The 20,899-nt window shown below is 38.2% G+C and overlaps 1 protein-coding gene and 1 pseudogene across 1 annotated transcript in view; both read left to right on the forward strand.

The window, feature by feature from the left end:
- Positions 1-557: 557 nt before the first annotated feature.
- HMG20A (high mobility group 20A) overlaps positions 558-20,899 on the forward strand; it is a 68,901-nt gene continuing 48,559 nt past the window's right edge. The window contains exon 1 of the mRNA XM_024761794.1: positions 558-844. The gene's annotated coding sequence lies outside the window, so the exon portion shown is untranslated. The remainder of the gene's footprint in view (positions 845-20,899) is intronic.
- LOC112410960 (histone H1.0-like) lies at positions 11,400-11,977 on the forward strand (annotated as a pseudogene).

Genomic DNA, 20,899 nt, shown 5'->3' on the forward strand with positions numbered 1-20,899 from the left:
CCGACCGCCCGTAGACCGCCCGGCCCACCAGCCTGCCCGCCTCCTCCCAGCCCGGCGCGCCGCCCCTCCGCGCGCGCACTCGCTGCCGCGCTCCTTGAGCGAACACGCGCGCGCGCGCGCACGAGGCCACGGCCCTCTCCCAGTCTCGCCTCAGCCCCGAGGGAGGAGTCACCATGAGGCCCCTCCTCTCGCGTTCCTACCTCCAGAGGAAGAGAACTAGAGAGCGTCTGATTGGCTGAGGGAGGCGTGGCCAAAGGAAGAGGGCGGGACGACCAGGACCTTGGGCCGGCGTAAAGGGAAATTTCAGTTCAATTACGTACCAGGCGAAAAAAGGGAACAAAGTATTGGTCCATTTGGTGCCTAAGCCCCTTAGGTCTGCCTACAGTCGAATACAGGATATGTGTCTTCAAGGATTACAGCACATAGTAATAACCAATTTAAGTCCCAATACTTTCTGCAGGCCTTAGCAATGTAAAAAACTACATCTCCCAGAAACCTCCGCGAAAATAAGTCTCACCTTGCGTAATCACGTAGTCCTTCGCCTCCTTTGAACAAAATAATCCCTCCATTTTTCTGAAGGTATGGGGAATAATATTTCATTTTTCTCCTCACCAGAACAGCCTTAAGTGCTGCATTAGAGAAGTTACCTATGGGAAGGTGGTTAAGCGATTAGGTAAAGGGAAAGAAAAGACATCAAAATAAAGTACTGCGGAGGAATTTTTGTCAAGCTGTGAGGCGACGCAGTGAGAAGAGTGAAGGCGATTGAGAGGGGCTCAGGGAATTGTCCCCTGTGCCAGGGACTTTCTTTAGGCCCCAGGCCCCTGCCTACCCCTGTCGTCAGCAGGTCAGTAAGCAAGGCGAGCTTGGGGGTGGCCACAGTGGATGTGCCCTTCACCCCTTGAAGATCATCCCTCTTTTGCTGTTATTGGTTTGTCTCGGTTTGAGGCCGACTGAATGGGGGCGCCTCACTTCCGGTTGGGGGAGGGGAGGAAGGCCATTCTGGGGGAGGGGGGAACATAACTCACTTCCTGTGGGGGTAGGGTGATGGGTTGGGGTGTCCAACCCACTTCCTGTGCCGGCGAGGGCTTGAAAAGGTGATGCTTGGTGCCATATGGATAGACGGTATCTTAAAGCTTTGGGATTGTTCCTTACGTGAAAAGTTAGGTTATTCCACGAAGTTGTGCTAATCACCAGACTCCAGTCAGAATTTATGTGACTTTTGGTTCCAAGTGTAACAGGAAAATTTTCTCCTCAGCAGAATTTTCTTAATGCGTTATTCAAAGAATTCGAAACCCCTTGTTAAAACCCTTTACTCGTCTCTACAGTACGACATGCTTTCTTGTGTGACTCATGAATTGCCCACCCCTTCTCCCTTACTCAAGTCCAACCTTGACTTAGTGAGGTTTAGGGGTGTTCTCTGCCTTGACATGCCACAGGAACTCTGTAGCTACTCTTAAGGAGATCGTTTATTACGGACCTCCTTAAGGACTCAATATTTTACATAAATTATGAAGCATTTTCACCTTATCGGAGTGAAAATATCATACTGAAGTACTCAATTACTTGGTGTTACCTTAACTGATGTGATCGGGATCTTAAATCCTTAGACCTGTTGATTTTAGGCTACAGGTTCTGCCCTGGGCCTGAAAACAACTTCCTCAGCTTTAAAAATTCTTATTGGTAACTTACATGTAACAACTGTGAAAGTTGCACTGTAGTACATTTTCCCCCTTTGTGATTTAATTAAATTCAGCACCGATTAAAAAATGGTGTCTGCACTTTGTAGTTTTAAGGCAGGGTGCAGGGATCATGAGATTCAGCTCAGATTTTAAGGAGGGGGAAAATTTGGCTCACAAAGGACTAAAGATGAATACCAGAATTTTCTGTTTTTCCTATATTCTCAATATTTTATAAGAAGCTATACGTAAAGTGGTACTGAACAGTCAACAGTTTGATTTCTTGGTTTCTGTTTTCAAGTACCACGGTACTTGGTAAGTTGGGGTGGGAAGGGTACTGAAGGAATCAATCTATTTGGAGTTTATGAAATCTCAACAACTTTAGTAATTTTAGAATATCAAGTGAATTGTAATGTCTTTCAAGAATTTTTAAAAGAATAAGGCCTGCGTATTTTTTCCTTTGGGGTTGTCACCTAATCTACCCTCAGAATTTGCAACTGTTTTAATTCTGGTTCTTTTTGAAAGCTAGTTTGTTTAGAGTTTATTAGAAAATGTGATTTAAACTAAAATGTTTAAACAACTGTAACTTAAATGTTACAGTAAGGAAAAAATATATGCTTTAACTTTCTATAGACATTAAAAAAAAAAAAAACCAAAAAGTTAAGACCCTAAAATCAGTGAGTTATCTTTTGAAGGACTATAGAATTTCTGCAGAAGTTGAAAAGGCAAGACACAATTATGTCTGTGTTGTTATTAATAGAAGGTTAGGGACATGTATACTGCCTCAAGCAACTATTAATTGATTAGAAAGAAAGTGTTCGTTATCTTCTATATTAGTGTAATATAGAAGAATATATGATATGATCACCCTGACAAATTAAACTATTAAACTACAGTATTAAGAATTACTGGAGGGCTTCCCTGGTGGCACAGTGGTTGAGAGTCCGCCTGCCGATGCAGGGGACACGGGTTCGTGCCCCGGTCCGGGAAGATCCCACATGCCGTGGAGCGGCTGGGCCCGTGAGCCATGGCTGCTGAGCCTGCGCGTCCGGAGCCTGTGCTCCGCAACGGGAGAGACCACAACAGCGAGAGGCCCGCGTACTGGAAAAAAAAAAAAAAAAAAGAATTACTGGAGTGAGTAAAGATTGTGGAACTAAATGAAATAGATAGAGAAAAGATAGTGAAAATATTGATTGAGATACAGCAGTATTGCCTGTAGGAAATTATCTTTGTAAAGCAAAGGAGCTTTTAAAATTGGTCTTTATACTATTCCAGGGAAGAAATGCAGTATAATAGAAATAAGAAAACTTGTTGCAGCTGAGAGACTTGAGCAGCTTGAAGAACTGTCTGTTCAGAAGAAAGCAATTTTTAAAGCACATATTTGAAAAAAGATGTTTTGTGATAACAGGCAGTTATTCATTAGTTCCGTCAAAGAAGAAATATTAGAAAAGCTTGTGAAAAATAGAGGGAAGTTCATGGAACCTGCTTTTATTCTCTTTAAAAGTGTTTCTGTAGAGAGGCTTGCTGTCTTCCAAAGGCTTTTTTTTTTCCCCTTAATGTTCTTTGTTGCAGTTTTCTTTGCATGTTCTAATAGAAACATACTATCAAAATTAGAAAAGTAAAGACTTTTGTAAGTGTTCTCTGTTACTTCCTTAAGTAAATGAATTTGAGGTTTTCATTTCATTCCTTGTCATCAATAATAAAGAGATTGTCCATTTTTTTCAGAATATTTAGATTAGATAACCATTTTCATTTCCAAAAAGCAGTCATTGGATATACCGCTCACAGCTCACAGCAGTTTGAAATATTAAAACAGTAGGTCAAAATTCTGGATTCCATCTCACTGAAATTTGATTACCCACGAAGTACTAGATGCTATCTATAATGCAAAAGGGTCTTTTCATTCTTTTGTCTACCTTCTTTTAAAAAATCATGCTGTTGTTTTACAACTATTGCTTTTTTGTATGTTTGTTGTTTTGGAGCTGCTTGTTTTTGCCATGGGGTTGAGTGTTAAAGAGAATATGCTAACAACATGAATGGTTTTTAAATCTACTGTTCTGCTGTCTTTATTTCAGGGCCTTCAAGAGTATTCAAATGAGAATACCCCTTATGTGACTTTTCATTATTTCAAGAAAAGTTTATTGAGTGCTTACTGTATACTAGTCTCTGTTTTAGGGACTTGGACTACATCAGTGAATCCAGACAAATATCTGTATTCTCTTGGAGTTTACTCTCTAGTTTCCAAATCAAAGCTGGAATTTTGCTCCCTGGATATTCCTAAATAAGCTCTATAGTGTGATCATTGTTCAAACTGATCAAGAAACAGCCCTAAGCTTGATCTCTCTTGGTCTTGATCTCTAAGCTATTCTAAACCAAGTTTTGAATATTTCAGTCTAATTTTTCTCCAGACCATTAAAGCCCATGTGTTAAATATTCAACCCTTTTCTTTGATGCATGCATCATGACCCTACCATTCTAGCCTCCTTTGTTCACAAATAAAAGTGAACAATGGGGAAAATATGGGATCAGACAGGCCTGGGTTCAAAAGTGATGTCTACATTTTATTAGCTGAGCTTCTTACTAGCTTGGTAACCTCTAACAATTTACTTGACCTCTCTGAGCCTCACTTGCCATAAACTTAAATGAGGTTATTTGGTGGATCAGGTATATTATATGTAAATCACCTGGCACAATGCCTGGTGTTAGCAGCTTAATGAATGCTATTATTTTTTCCCCAGTTTGCTTCTGTTATTCTAGCTATGGGGATTTGCCTACATGTCTGTTTTAAGCCTTACATATTCCCGGAAGTATCGGGATGCAGTGCTAGAATTATTCAAATTCATCCTTCCCCAGTCTCAGTGAGCTAAGCATGCTCACTTAGCTGTCAAGAGTTCATTTTTTGTTCCTTGTGGAAGGAGAAATCACTAATTTCCATGATTACTTTAGATAATAAGCGTAATAGAAAAGTTTCAAGAAAAGGTTAAGGAATCACTAAAGTAATTTGAATTGTTAAAGGAAGACTTTTTGAATCATTCTTCTAAACCTATTTAAATACTAAGCCTAATATTCAAGACTCTTCTGTCATTACCCATCTACACATTCCTAACTAGATTGGTCTCTGAAAAAAAAATTCTATACAGTATCCAGCCTTTTCTATCTTTGTTCATGCTATTCTCTGTGTGGAACACTTTCTCTTTTCCTGGGAATCCTTATCTATCAGAATGCCACCTTCTTTGTGGCCCTTTCTCAAGTACCACCTTCAGCTTCAAAAAGTATTGTCTGATGTCTGTCCTCTTCTCTGTCCATTCTCCCAGCCATATGTGTGTCTGTTGACACTCCAGAGCATTTTGTACTTTTCTTACGGCATTTAATATACAGTGCTACTGCTGTTGTTGTATGTTTCTGTTGTTACTGTCCTGTCATATGTAGAGTTTATGAACTGTCATACAAGTCTCCAGACTATAACATATTCCTATCTGTGTCTGCTGTCAAACCTAGCACAATGCCATTCACATCATAAGTATTCAGTAAATATTTGTGAAGTTGAATTGGCAATTGGGGTAGATGAAACTGATGAATAACGTTTGTCCACTATTTATAGCCAGTAGTAAACACAGTGACCTATGTACAGTAGACACTCAAAGATCTGCTGAATGAAAGGGTAAGTAATTCTCCCATTTGTGAGCATAGGGTATCAATATATTGAGCATACATTAAACACCTACTATATGATGAGACCTATGAGAACTGATCCCTGCCCTCAATTTAATTGGAAAGAACTAAGTGGTAATTAATATGTACAGATTCTGAAGACTGAAGGTGTTTGAGTGAAGGCGGGGTAGGGAGTCAGTGTAGAGTTGTTTGCATTTTGAGAGATATCCCAGGCTGTCTGAACTCAGAAACAGAATAGATTTAGGTATCAAGAGATACTTAACTTGCAGTTCCACTCCTAGTTACATACCCAAGAGAATCAGAAATGTGTTCACACAAAAACTTTTCCCCAAATGTTCCTAGCAGCATTATTCATAAGAGCCAAAAAATGGAAACAGACCAAATTGTGCATGAATGAATAAACAAAATGTAGTATAGTCATACGGTGGAAAATATTCATCAATAAAAAGGAATACAGTATTGATACATGCTATAAAATGGATGAATCTTGAAAATATTACACTAAAGTGAAAGAAGCTAGACACAAAAGGCTACATACTGTATGATTCCATTTATATGCAATGTCTAGAATAGGAAAATCCATAGAGACAGAAAGTATATTAGTGTGCCAGGGAGTGGAGGGCAAGGATGGGGAGTGACTGCTAATGTGTATGGGATTTCTTTGAGGGGATGATGAAAATGTCCTGGAATTAGATAGTGGTGATGAGTGCACAACCTTGATACTAAAATACCTTGTATACCAATATACTAAAAACCACTGAATTGTACACCGAAGGGGTGAATTTTATGGTATGTGAATTACACCGTTAAAAAAGAGAGGGGGAGATACATAAACTTGAAGAATTTGGATTTTGGATGGGGCTAGAAGGAAAGCAGGAAGTGATAATTCTTTCTCAGATCCTAGAGGGAAATGTAAGTGTCTAGGTACAGGACTAAAGGTATGTTGAGGTTCAGTTGAGGATGGATGTGAAGGTTTCTGGCTATTTGTGTCTTATGAAGCAGGCAATGAGGTGAATGATTAGAGTAGAAGGGTGTTGACAAAGAAGAACGACATTTTAGGAACTTGAAGGAAGCTTCAGATTTCTTTTTGATTGGGTCAAGGATGTGGTATGTGGCCAACTGAGTTTCAGTGTGAAGGCCACCTAAGTTCAGATGGTGAAAGTATCATAAGGGAGTCTGATAGCAATCACCAGTGAAGTTACTGGAAAAGATGGGAGAACAGAGACTAGACAAAAATATTATAGTTTGATACTTAAACTATCCCCATATAATGAAAATAGTTAGATCATAATGGGAAGGAACCAAGGGCAGTGATTTGGAGAAGTCAGTATGCGTGAAGGTGTTCATTTGAAGAAGTACTTGAGTACCTTTTATGTGCCAGGCACTATTAAATAAAATCATAGTTACTTTCCTTATTGAATTATTTTCTTAGAATAAAGTCTTATGAGTGGGATTATTCGTTCTAAGAGTGTGGGCATTTTATAGTTCTTGATACAATAGCTATATTATTTCTCTAAAAGGTTGTGCTAATTTCTGATGCCACCAGCAACATACAGCTGTGTTGTTTTAACCACAATTTCACCAGCAAAAATTTTTGGCTAATTGGATAGGCATAAAATTATTCTTCTCTTTGGTTATTGCTTCTAATATGGTTAAGTGTTTCTGTACCATGGAATTGGCATCTGTTGGAGCATGAAGGTATTCAAAGCCTTTATATTTGCTACCTCATCTGGAATAGCTTCCTTAAAGGGTATGGACTTTTAAGAACCCTAGGAATCAAACCAGCCTCTAATTTGAATCAGCTCAAAAACTACTTTTATTCAGTGGTGTTCTCCTTATTTTCTAAACGATATTCACATTTAAACTACTTTTAGCCATAATTCCAATTCCCATTCAACTAACTTAATTCTCATTATTTGGTGTTGTAGGTATTAACTAACTTCACTTTGCATATGAGAAGATAGAGGCTTAGAGAGGTTAGGTCATTTGCCCAGTCACTTAACCAGTAAGTGACAGAGACAGGATTTGAATGCAGCGGATTATCAGTCGCAAACTCCATGATCTCTCAGTATCACTACTAAAATTTAATGGAGGCTAATGGAAACTGGAAGAGAAATCTGAAATGGAACTTGGACGATCAGGCGCTTACTTACATATGAACATAGTGAAGCAGTTAGCAGAGAAAGGTTTTTTATTTTATTTTTTTATTGGGGAGGCTATAGCACATAGACAAAGAGAGGAAGGACTCTCTTTAAGCCCAAATTTTCAAGGCCCTTTCTGTTTCTCCCTGATGAACAGGTACATACTACTCCAAAATCTATGATAGGAGCAAAGTGGGAGGAAGGTAGTAGTAGGAAAGCAACTGCCTTTAAGTATATACATTGAGAGTCATCTGATGGTAGAAGGAACCGACGAAATGGCCCTCAGAGAGGCCCACGAAGTATTCAGTAACTTTTTTTTTTTTCAGTAACTTTTAAAATAACAAGTCTAACATGATAACAAGGTTAATGGGATATTCAAAGCACAGTACATATAGCGAAGGAAGAGAGATTCTTTCATTTTTATTCAATATAGTATGCTCACTAGACAAATTTTAGATCAGGAATATAAAACAAGAGATGCCATGTTCTAATGCTGGCTTTTAGTCAGATAAAATACCCCAATATATAGATAAGACAATTAAGGCCCAAAATTACACACCAAATAAAGTCACACAGTGGGCCCTAGAACATAGGCCTCCTGCTTCCGAGTACATTTTGCTGAATTGAGCTAAGTGAAAGCAACAATCTATGTGGTGGTTTTGTAATTTGTATTATAATTTTTTATAATTTAATATGTTATTCTTAAAAGATCATTTCTCTGTGTGTTTTAAAATAACAATAATAAAGATTCACACACCAGATTACTAAATGTTTGGTGATAGGTTAGAATAAGAAGTGATACTGAAGATCAGGATGAACCCTAATGTATCAGATAGTCCATCTGTAAATTACACCTAAATAGTATTTATCTGTATCCCAGATTGCATTGAGGTGGGGTGGAAGACACAGATCTTTTGAAAACTATCATAGAAACATTACTCTTGAAAGATTTTGTTGTGTACATATGTGTATTTGTATTTAAGCATTTGGAATTTTCAACAAAGCCCAGCCCTTTTCTTCCATCCCTACTCCTTTAAGTGAAACTAATACCCCTTGCTTCACGAGAAATATCAATAGTATCCAGATACTCCACTTTTTTCTTTCATAGCCTCAAAATTTATATCTCCCTTCTCTTTCCATCTCCACACTTCCTTCATTCCTATACTTCATAGCTTTAATTAATGTTCTCTTGACACAAACCTTTCATTTTTATTGCGAGTGATACCACAATTACTACAACTCTTTGAGAAAACAATATAGCTGTTGTGTCAGCAATAATAAAATGCTCATATCTTGAGCCAGTATTCCACTGATAGGATTTTATTCTGAGAAAATGCTTCAAGTAAGGAAAATAGTGAAAGGGACAAAATGTTAATGGCACTGATATCTATTCTGTTTTAAAAAATGGAAACCTTCTAGATATCTAACAATAGAATAATGGTTAAGCAAATTATTACCTATTCATTCAGTAGGCTATTAGACATTCATTTTTCACAATAGTTTCTTTTAAAATATATTGAAAGATGTTGTAAGTATCTTTATGCCAAAATGAAAAAGGAGAAAAATAAATCAAGGAAAAAAGTAGAAAAACTGATCTGATTAGTATATTTCTGAAGCATTTGTATTTTCTGTATCATCATAATTGACATTTATTGAGCACACACCAGTGTCAGGCACAATACTAAAGCAATATTATAGAAGCAATATTGAGTAGTTAGTAAGAAAAATGTTCTTAAGTCAAGTCCTAGCTCCATCACTTACTAGTATGTGATCTTGAAAAGGAAATGGGAGATAGTAACTATATCTACATTAAGTTATTAAATCCATTTAAAGTGTCTGGTTATGTAGTATGCCCTCATTAAAGTGTTTTTGTTACTAGACATTTTACAGACATTTAATCTTCACATCCTCACAACACTTATGAGATGGTGTTATTTTCATGTACATAAGAGAAAATTGAAACTCAGAATGTTTAAATAGTTTGGTCAAATAACTTGCCAAAGTCACACAGCTAATAAGCAATAGAGTTTTGATTGAGAACCCAAGCTATGACTTCCATTCCTGGCTCTGAGGGACTAGGTTGTTGCAGACTAATCCTTTTGCCAAGAACAACATGAAAGGGTGGACTTAAAAAAAGAAAAGAGAGGGCTTCCCTGGTGGCGCAGTGGTTGAGAGTCCGCCTGCCGATGCAGGGGACACAGGTTCGTGCCCCGGTCCAGGAAGATCCCACATGCCGCGGAGCTAGGCCCGTGAGCCGTGACCGCTGAGCCTGCGCGTCCGGAGCACAGGCTCCGCAACGGGAGAGGCCACAACAGCGAGAGGCCCGCGTACCGCAAAAAAAAAAAATAGGGAAAGCATCAGAGACCTACTGAGGCAGCCAGGACTTAAACCAAAATTGTGGAGCCAAGGGAACTTCAAAAAAGCATGCTGATGTTCTAAGCTTCTCTTTTCCCCTTGAAGAATTTGCTGAATACATGGTGCAGAACAAGAATCTATGAAATTTAGCAGAGGATTTCTGCTAGAAGTAGAGAGCCAGTAGTCTCATGGGGCTTAGTACATAAAAATTGGAGTTTAGGTGTCCCCAGGTGGCCTGGACTGAGGGGCCAAGACCCTAGTAGGGAAGGGAAGCACCAAGAAGTGATTTTGCTGCAGAGTCAGAGGCTAAGCAGAGCAGAAGCTAAGCAAGCTAAGCAGAAAATCCCTATAAAGCAGAGTGAATTTCTGTCCATCTCATGATGTTGACAAGCAAACATTAAAATTCAGGTCCCTCCAAGGAAGAAAGGACCTGTAAACACCCCAGACTCTCAATTAGCATTCCCTAGAGGACTATACCCTCTATACACAATAGACTTGAATACAAGAATACTAGAAATACTAGAAATAAGGAAGAATATTTCATAATTGTGAAAGGGTCATTCTACCAGGGAAAATGTGAGAACTATAAATTTGTATATATCTAATTCCAGTAATATGGCTTCAAAAAAATATTTTTTCAAGTTCACATGGGACATTTAACAAAGTAGATCTTATGATAGACCATAAAGCAAGTCTCAACAAATTTCATCCAGAATATGTTATCTGACTACAGTTCAATTAAGTAAGAAATGGATTATAAAATAGTAGCTAGCAAACTCCCCCCGAAATACGTTTTGAATGACCCATTTGGTCAAAAAAGAAATCACAATTAAGACACATTTGCAACAGAATAGTAATGAAAATACAGTATATCAAGATATATGTGAATCAGCTAAAGCTATACTTGATGGGAAATTTATAGCCTTAAACGCCTATACTGGAAGAGAAGAAAGTCCAAAACTAGTGATTTAAATATCATTCTCAAGAAATTAGGAAAAGAACTGCAAATTAAACCCAAAGTAAGTAGAAGAAAGGGAATTATAAAAAGTAGAAATTAATTAAATAGAAAACAAGTGCACAATAGGAAATATCTACAGAGCCAAGAGTTCACTCTTTGAAAAGATCAGTAAAATATGTAGACCTCTAGCAATACTGATCAAGAAAAGAACATATTCAATATTAAACTCTTGATCTTTTCCCTAATTCTACATCTCCAGTCTTATTTCTATAAATCTTATCTTCATAAATATCTACTAATACCTCAATTAGAAGTCTTGGGATTGAGACACGGAGCTGGGAAAAGGGAGGCAGAGGAGGCTGAGGCAGACCTGGGCACCGAGACCGACCAACAGACCGACGGGGCTGGGCCATGCAGACCCAGCCCAGCGAGTCCCCCCCTGCCCCGCGACCTGAGCAAGGTCCCCAAGAGCCTGCCTCAGACTGGTCTGGGAGCCAGAGGCACCAGAGCAGATCCCGAATCAGGCTTTCCTCGGCTTCCTATGAGGGCTGCCCTTTGGAAGGTGCCTTCTTCAGCAGCAGGATCAGGCAGGCCACCATGACCGAGAACTCCACATCCACCCCTGTGACCAAGCCCAAGTGTGCCAAGGCCTCCAAGAAGTCCACAGACCACCCCAAGTATTCAGACATGATCGTGGCTGCCATCCAGGCAGAGAACTGTGCTGGCTCTTCATGCCAGTCCATCCAGAAGTACATCAAGAGCCACTACAAGGTGGGTGAGAATGCCAACTCCCAGATCAAATTGTCCATCAAGCACTTGGTCACCACTGGGGTCCTCAAGCAGACCAAAAGGTGGGTGCCTCAGGGTCTTTCCGGCTGCCCAAGAGCGACGAGCCCAAGAGGTCAGTGGCCTTCAAGAAGACAAAGAAGGAAGTCAAGAAGGTGACCACGCCAAAGAAGGACGCCAAGCCCATGAAGGCTGCCTCCAAAGCCCCAAGCAAGAAGCCCAAAGCTACCCCAGTCAAGAAGGCCAAGAAGAAGCCGGCTGCCACGCCCAAGAAAACCAAAAAACCGAAGACTGTCAAAGCCAAACCAGTCAAGGCATCCAAGCCTAACAAGGCCAAACCAGTGAAGCCCAAAGCCAAGATCAGTGCCAAGAGGGCCGGCAAGAAGTGACAATGAGGCTTTCCTTGTGGACACTCCTGCCTGTCTTCTATTTTCTGTAAATACTTTTCTCCTTTCTTCTCTCTTGATCCTCATCTGCAACCCTTTGCCCCTTTCCCTTCTGACTTTATAAACAGACAGAATTTGTATTCCTCAGGAATTAGGGAATAATTCATTTTTCCTTAACCAATTATGCAAGGACAGCAACAACAAATCTCGTCTCTGTAATGATGAGAATGTACTTAGATTTTGTTTTGTTAATTTGTTACTAATCTGCTTATGGGTTAGGGAATTTGTGTGGGTTTGTGTGTTTTGTTTAGTTACATGGTTGGTTCACTCTGAAGGTAAAAGTTGGGGTCGGGGGGAGGGGGAGAATGGGCAAGGCAGCTTCTTGTGGCTAGATGACAGGGAGCCCAGGAATTGGACTGTTTGTAGGAGTACCTATGAGGCCATCGAGTTTTCTTTAAGTTGAGCACTGCTTGTGAGAGTTTCAGAACCTTGACCCTGAGGAGAGGGGTGGCAGCAGCTGGACAGCAAAGAAGGGAGGTGGAAAAAAGCCCTCTCTAGGCTGACTTCCACCTCCCAGTGGTGAGCAGTGGGGCGTCCAAATCCGGTTTCCTTCTCACTTCTGTTAGTCTGCCCCAGTGGCCTCCCTATTGTCCTAGGGACGTGGAGGAGGTTGAAGTGACAGCTGGTCCGAGAAACTGTAGCTTCTCTCAGTCAGCTGGAAACCAGCCACTGATGAAGGAGGGTGGTCTCTGGCTTCCAAAAGTCTCCTGTTAAACAGGAGTAGAAACTTTGGGGGAAGGGTGGAGAGTCAGTCAACCAAGTGCCTCAGTGTGCCCTGTTGAAACTTGGGTTTTTCCACACAATTGGATTGTATCCTAGGAGGACCTTTCTCATTTACCCCTGATTTTTGGTTCCTCCTGTACAAGAGGTGGGCTTTGCTTAGCAGTCTGGTGGCGCTCCAGCCCTGCCACCCACCACTTAAAAACCTCCCAACCTCTACTTCTGAATCGAAGTAGTTGTAGATGGGGGAGAAGGGGAGGGCGGGGAGTGGACAGTAAGACATACTGCAGTCGACTTTGAATTGCTAAGTAGTTTTACAGAGCTAGGTCTGTGTGTATGTGTGTGTATATGTATATATACACATCTAGGGCTAGTACTTACGTTTCACACCCAGGAGCTGTACAGTCGTCTCTCCCTTTTCTTTTTAATAAAATAGAAAAATGCGCAATTGCGCGTCTCCCTCCCCCCCCTTTTTATTTGTAAACAAGTTATTTGTGCCTGGAAGAATTTGCTATCTTTGTAATTTTCAAACTTTAAAATTGAAAAAACAAGGGAAAAAAATGTCTTGGGATTATTCTTGAGACCTCTCACTACTACACACACACACACACATACACCATTCAGACCACTACAAAATTTTATTGATTCTACCTCTTAAATATATTGAATCCACCCTATATACTATATCTTCATTGCTATACCCTATTCTAAGCCACCATCACGCTGTGGTGGACTGTTGCAGTAGCTTCCCAATGGTAGCTTCCTGGATTCGTTCTTACTACCCATCAATCCATTCTTTACATAGAAGTTAGAATGATCCTTTAAAAAGCATAAATATCATATCATGCCGCTCTTAAGAATTCTTGAAAGGTTTGCTCTTACGCTTTGGTGAAAACTCAGATGTTTAAGATAACCCCACGTCTCCAAAGGGTATAGTCCCTGCTGCTGTCTCCTGACCACTTTACTCCAGCCCACTCTAGCCTTCTTTCACTTCTTCCAAAGCGCCAAGTTCTTACTCAAGTCCTAGTTCTTCAGCATGGAATGTACTTAACATTCAACTCTCACTTTACTTCTTCAGAGAGGTCCCCTGTTTAAGTGACATCTCCTACTGTTTTTCTATAGTGTTCTGTTCTTTTCCTTCATGGCAGTTTTCACAACTTAAAATTGTATTTGTTGGTATGTTTGCTTAATCTTTCACCTCAAACCATAATTTTCCTGAAAGCAGAGACTGTTCACTGTTGTAGTCCTGGTGTCTTAACCAAGTGCCTGGTACATATTACGTGTTTGGTAAATATATGATGAATGAGAAAAGATAGCATGTCACCTTAGGTAAACTATATAGGTCAGGAACCATTTCATACGTGTGCCCTGTACCCAGGGAGCGTGGAGGGGTTGTTTCCTCTGGTTTAATCCTTTATTTCTTCAAAATAACTCTCTGAGAAAGGCACCATGTAATAATTGTAATGCCTGGAGACAGTTTCTGATGATTAGCCTGTCTTCTCAGTGATGTATATTTTATGTGCTAAGCTAAACTGGCAGTTGTGGGCAGATTTTATTTAAGCCCCCGCAAAGGAATATACCTGCCCGCATTTCTTAGATTGGAGCTCTTGGAAACTAGAGGCAGTGTTCTCAGTGGCAGTCCTGGCTAAACAACTTATCTTCTTTTCTAGAACTACTTTTTTTTTTTTTTTAAACATTAGAGCCCTACAAAGGAAATTGTGGTCTAATTACATTTGCTTACTACTGAGATTGCCAGTATTGTTTGTGTAAAGGTTGTTAGCTGTTTTAGTCATATAAATATGCCATAATGTTACCAAAGTACATGACTTGTCTTTTAATCACAAGGCAAAAATGACCACATTTCACAATACTAATGTCTTCATATGTTTTATAAGATATACAGAGCTATTATGACTTGATATTACAAAGTATTCTACATTTTCTTAGAGAGCTTGTGTTTTCTTTCTTCATCTTAGACCTAATTTTTAATTAAATTTGTAATTGTTTTTAAGCTAATTTCAGTAAAATGAGATGCTTAATTGTATGTTTGGTATAAAATTATAAGTTCAACAATTTGAGACAGCTTTCAGGCCACTAGGATTTCTTGAAACTCATGAAAAAAATGTTTACTACCAATTTTAGACATAAATTTCATTTCAAAAGAAAATGTTTTATATACCCGAAACTAACTCAATACTAAATCAACTATACTTCAATTTTTTTAGAAAAGAAAATGTTTTAGGGACTTATATTTCTTAATGTATAGTAAATGAGGTATTCTTATTTATTTCTAAAGTCTAGGTACCATACTTAGAATTCTCCCATAAACTGAAAAAAGCATGCTGAATGTTTCTTATGCATATTATCAGGTTCAGGGCCATGATGGGAAAAGGAAATTAAACAAAAAGGGTGAGAATTCTCAATGACTGGTTTCTCACATCATCATATCATTATTATTGCTATTATTAATTCTGCCTTTAACAAAATTGTTAATTCTTAGTGAAACAATTTTTAAAGCTTCATCTACTTATTGATATCTGTGGATTTACCAGACATTCATAGCTATTCTCAGGTCAATGAAATTGGGAGTTTATAAATCATAAGAATTTGTAAATGTCTGCTGTCAGGTATGACTAAGTAAGTTTCTGAATTTCATAATCCTCTGGTTGCTACTGCGGGTTCTTTCTTGAGTTTTTGAAATGTAAATCACTGACTCTAGAGCTAGTGAAAGAATATGAGGAATATTGAAATTCTTCCTATAGTACTATAGCAATGTACAAATATGGTACATTATGGTTATAGAAGGGGTGAGGAGACTTAAGTACTGGGAACTCTGCCATTATGTGCAAAGTCTTCTCAAGTGAATTGCCAATTTAGAGACTATATTAAATAAATGTAATGGAGTGGTTTTTATGTTTATTTCTAGAAAGGGGAAAGAGCAGCTTTATTTTGCCAGAAAGACAGTGTCAGCTCTAGCCATTTATTTCCTAACAAAACAAACTACCTGCAGAATTCTAATTGGCCTATTTCTTCTCCCTCACGTTTAATTAAAATCTTTCTCTAGCAATAGGTGATACCGAGGATAGTGTATGGATTCATTTATTGTACCAAGAAAGACTTGGGTTAACTATATATTTCTAGCTGCCAGCCTTTACTAGTTATTTATCTTCTACTTGTTTAGCAGTCTTGTCTAACAGCACTAACACTGGTAAAGAGTAGGGTAGTTAAACTGTTTACGGTTTTTACCTTCTCTGCCTATGTCACCATCCGTAGAGTTGTATTCCGTTCTGCAAAGTGTTTAATGTTTACTTAGATAAGTAAAACCTTATCACACTAGAAATTACAACTCAATTTTACTTTGTAGCTTAATTCCATCATGTAATAAGATAATCCTGGTGCATAGGATTTGGAATTGATCTCTACTTGCATCCTACCTTAGACTGCTGCCCTTTAGATAAATATTGCTGCTCCAAGGGGGCTAGGTAGAAGACTAAGGATGAGTTGATATAATTGCATCCTTGTTATTAAAAAATAGAAAATGCCTCACCAATGGTGAAACAGCAATCATTTTTATATATCAAGGACACTATCCTGTTATCTAAAAATTGATCATCATCCAATAGGAAGCTTGAGTTCAAAGATTTTAAATTCAGAACACTTTTTCAAATAGAATAAGTGGATTTAAGTTTAGTAGTGTATCATTTATGAACTGTTTTAGAAAGCAGTTAATACATTATAATGATTGAGAGCGTTTTTCCTCCTGGGTATTAAATTGATAATTAAATTGTTCTTTTTTTCAAACTATGCCCTCTTAGAGGATAGGGAAGGCATGTTTAACCTGGTGTATTCAACTGTTTGCTGGGCTACATGTTTATTGTTTCAGTACTTAATAAATATGCATAATAAATAAATTGTAGCTGCAGTTCTGAACCTACTTTGCTGTGACCTGTAATAGTCTGTTCTACACTCTGCTCTCTTTGTCTTTCAAGCAAATCACATCACCCGAAACTTATGACCCACTTTACTACAATAGTGCTGACATGTTTGGAGAGCCTAGAAAAAAGAATTGAAATTTAACTGGCATCATGGGATCTCAGTTGGTTTAACAGTTTCTCTTACCTTACTTGGTAATGCATGTATAATAATACTGAATGGCATTTGCTCTCAAGGGATTTTAGAGTTGATTACAACAGAAATATATTGCAGGAAAGAACATAGATACTGTAATTAAAAGGGTTATGGGAGAGACTAGAAATTACTCTATCTGTTAACCTGTTAATTTCAAGACCTAAAGCATGTATTTAAATATGATACTGTGAAAAATTATCTTCCTAGTTCAAAAATTAATAGTAAGCTCCATCATAAGTAGTTATGTATATTGAGCATTAAATCTTATGATACTCATTTATTTCATCTGTTTTCTTAAAAACTGTTTATTTCCTGGACATAAGCTATTTGATACACAGGCATACCTCAGAGATATTGCAGGTTTGGTTCCAGACCACCGCAATAACGTGATAACGGCAACAAAGCAAGGCATACGAATCGTTTGGTTTCCCGGTGCGTATAAAAGTTAATGTTTATTCTATACTGTAGTCTGTTAAGTCTGCAATAGCATTATGTCTAAAAAATAATACAATACTTAATTTTTAAATATTGCTGAAAAATGCCAACCATCATCTGAGCCTTCAGCAAGTTATAATCTTTTTGCAACATCAAAGATCACAGATCGCCATAACAAATATAATAATAATGAAAAATCTTGAAATATTGCAAGAATTACCAAAATGCCACACAGAGACACGAAGTGAGCAAATGCTATTGGAAAAATGGCACTGATGGCACTTGCTTGACACAAGGTTGCTGCAATGTACCGATTTGTAAAAAAAAACACACAGTATCCACAAATCACAGTAAAACAAGGTGTGCCCGGAGTTTACTGTTCTTTTATTTACTTAAAGAAAAAAAAAGGTCAGGACTGCATTTTTTTACTATTTGTCATCTATATATAGTAGTCTTATTGGCAAGTCAGCTGAATCTTATTCCCTAAGGGATAAATTTGTAAGATGTTTCATGTGAACAAATAGAGGGTATCAAAGATGTGAATTCAACGTAGAGAAGACTTAGTTTTTTTAATATATTGTTTTCAATAACTATACTTTTTGTGTTCTAGTTCATTTAAACATATCAAAATTCCTTTTTCTGATCCCAAAACTGGTTTAAAGGTGGTCATTCACTATTATGGGACCAAGTTTTATTGTTTATTCTAATGATAAAATTATGTATCCTTACTGTAAGACATTCAAACTTTAAGCATTCAAAACAGGCATAACTTTTTTTGCTTTCAAACAGAATTTTTAAAAGAAAAAAGTAAAAATCACCGGAAGATAGTGGGTAGCCTCCTGAATGATTTTAAACAAGGAATGATATGCATAAGTAGATTTGTATTTTAGAAAGATCACTGGCAGCTGTATGGAAACAGATTGGAGGCAGGAAGGACAGGCAGGATGGACACTGTTAGAGTATGCAGGCCAAGAAAAATAAAGGCTTTAACTGAGACAGTAATCATGGGAACATGGAAGAGGAGACAGGATCAACTGGGTTTTGGTAAGGGATTGCACATGGTGAGAAGGGCAGGGGAAATGCTAGAAAAGGACGCCAGGTTTTTAGCCTCAGTGAAGAGTAGCGTACCCTCAACTGACATAGAGAACATGGGAGATGGAACAGGTTTCGAGGAAAAGATTATGGATTCAGTTTTATACGTGTAAAGTGTGAGTTGTCTATGGCACACCAAGGAGGATAATCTTTGCCATTTGAGATACAGGCCTGGAATTTGAGAGTTGGTTTTAGATGTCATCAGTATAAGTGGTTGTTAAAACATTGGGACTGAGAGAAATCACTAGGAAAACATGTAGAGAGAAAAGGGCCAAAGTCTGAAGAAATGGCTAAAGAGATGGGGGAAAAAACAAGAGGGTAGTAAATAGGAAACAATGGAAGAAGAGTTTGAAGAGGAAGTCATTTAGAGCATCAAATACCAGTTAGCGACCAAAGAGATTGAAGATTGAGAAGTGTTCATTGAAATTAGCAACTTAGAGATGACTGGTATCTGAGAATAGTCAGTAGAGTGAGTTAGGGAAAGAAACCAGATAACTGTGTGTTTCAGGTTGGGTAGCAGCAGTGACTAGAATAATCTTTCAGGTAGTTTGGTTATAAAGAAAAGGTAAATGTATGGGCAGTTGCTTAGAACAGAGGATAGGAATTAATGGAGGGTTTTATTATGAATTTTGATTTCTTTCTTTCTTAGGAACAGAGTATATTTATATCTGAAGGAAAAAAGAATAGTCATTGTTGCAAAAGAGGTTAAAATAATGGTAAGAGAGTATATTTATATCTGAAGGAAAAAAGAATAGTCATTGTTGCAAAAGAGGTTAAAATAATGGTAAGAGAGTATATTTATATCTGAAGGAAAAAAGAATAGTCATTGTTGCAAAAGAGGTTAAAATAATGGTAAGAGAACCAAAATACTTGAAGAAGCTAAAAGGATATCCAGAGCATAGTGTCTTCCATGGAGAAGACAGATACTTACATAAAAAATTTATAGCACAAACTGATATAATTCCTGATGATAGAATTTAAGTGCCACGTGTTAGGTGAATAAAAAGAGAAGGCTGGTAGCTCCAGAGGAGTTGAGAAAATTTTGATAGTGTGATGTCAAATGCTAAACTCAGTTGGGTATCCTTCATTTAGTTTTCTACTCTGAAAATCAGTGCATCATTTAGAAGTGTGTAACATAAGCCTTCAGATCATTATTGCTGATGAGAATCTTTAGTTGTGTATGAGATTTCCCTGGCTCAGTCTGATAGATGACCTTCACTGTCTTCAGGCATTTAATCCATCTTTGTTTCTATGCCAGCTCCATAAAACCATCAGTGGTACCTTTTCTCTTGGAAAGCACAGCCATGCAATAATTTCTTTCACAGATTACAATAAAGCTTTACTATTAGTAAGTTTTCCTTCTCATTATTAATTTTTTTTAATATAAATTTATTTATTTATTTACTTTTGGCTGCGTTCGGTCTTCGCTGTTGCACATAGGCTTTCTCTAGTTGCGGCGAGTGGGGGCCACTCTTAGTTGCGGTGCGTGGGCTTCTCATCGTGGTGGCTTCTCTTGTTGCGGAGCTCCAGCTCTAGGCGTGCGGGCTTCAGTAGTTGTGGCACACGGGCTCAGTAGTTGTGGCTCGTGGGCTTAGTTGCTCCACTGCATGTGGGATCTTCCTGGACCAGGGCTCGAACCCATGTCCCCTGCATTGGCAGGAGGATTCTTAACCACTGCGCCACCAGGGAAGTCCCTCATTATTACTTCATATTCTTCCTCAAAACTTCCCCAGAATCATGAAATAATTACATTTTGTTTTTACAAAGTTCATGTTGCAGATAATCTATCTGTAGATAATTTTGAGTCTGTCTTGATTATTGTTCTCTTCTGTGCAATAAAGGACAACACAGTAAGAATATGAGGTTGTAATAGTAAATGGGCAAACATAGATGTGAAGTGATCGTATAGGCAAAGTGTTAGTGTTTAACTTTTTAAACAGAAGGACTGAATTCTATGAATATTACTAGAACATATATTATCTTGAGTATGAGAAAAATCTCATCCTGGTTTTCCATTCATCTCCTAAACTTTTACTCTATAGAGGCTTTTTAATGCCTTAACATACACAATTCTATGAATTAATTGTCCAGTTGGCTCTTTGAGGTTAGGGAAGTGCTTTTATGTTTGTTCATGAAGTCCAATATGATTCATTGCTTTAGGCATAACAGTGCTTTCCATATATTTATCTTTATTCCCAGTGTACAGGTCAAAATAATCACCATTGACTTGACTTATTTTTTTGTCTAAGAAATACACTTCTCATCTTCCCAGTCTAAACATTTGGTGGTAAACACTCTCCAAATCCAAGTGAGTTAGTATGTTTCATGAGGAACTCTGATATTCTAATGTGTTAAGCATTGAGAGATGTTAAGCATTGAGCACACAGATGTGGCCAGCTATTGATATATACTGTTAATATTGACATTTAAAATTATTTTGAGTAAAAATCTACAAGCTGGTTATCTACTCAGATTGATGCATAGCATTAG

The sequence above is a fragment of the Neophocaena asiaeorientalis genome, unplaced genomic scaffold (assembly GCF_003031525.2).
Source record: "Neophocaena asiaeorientalis asiaeorientalis breed wild unplaced genomic scaffold, Neophocaena_asiaeorientalis_V1.1 scaffold54, whole genome shotgun sequence".
In the NCBI taxonomy this organism is placed as follows: domain Eukaryota; kingdom Metazoa; phylum Chordata; class Mammalia; order Artiodactyla; family Phocoenidae; genus Neophocaena; species Neophocaena asiaeorientalis.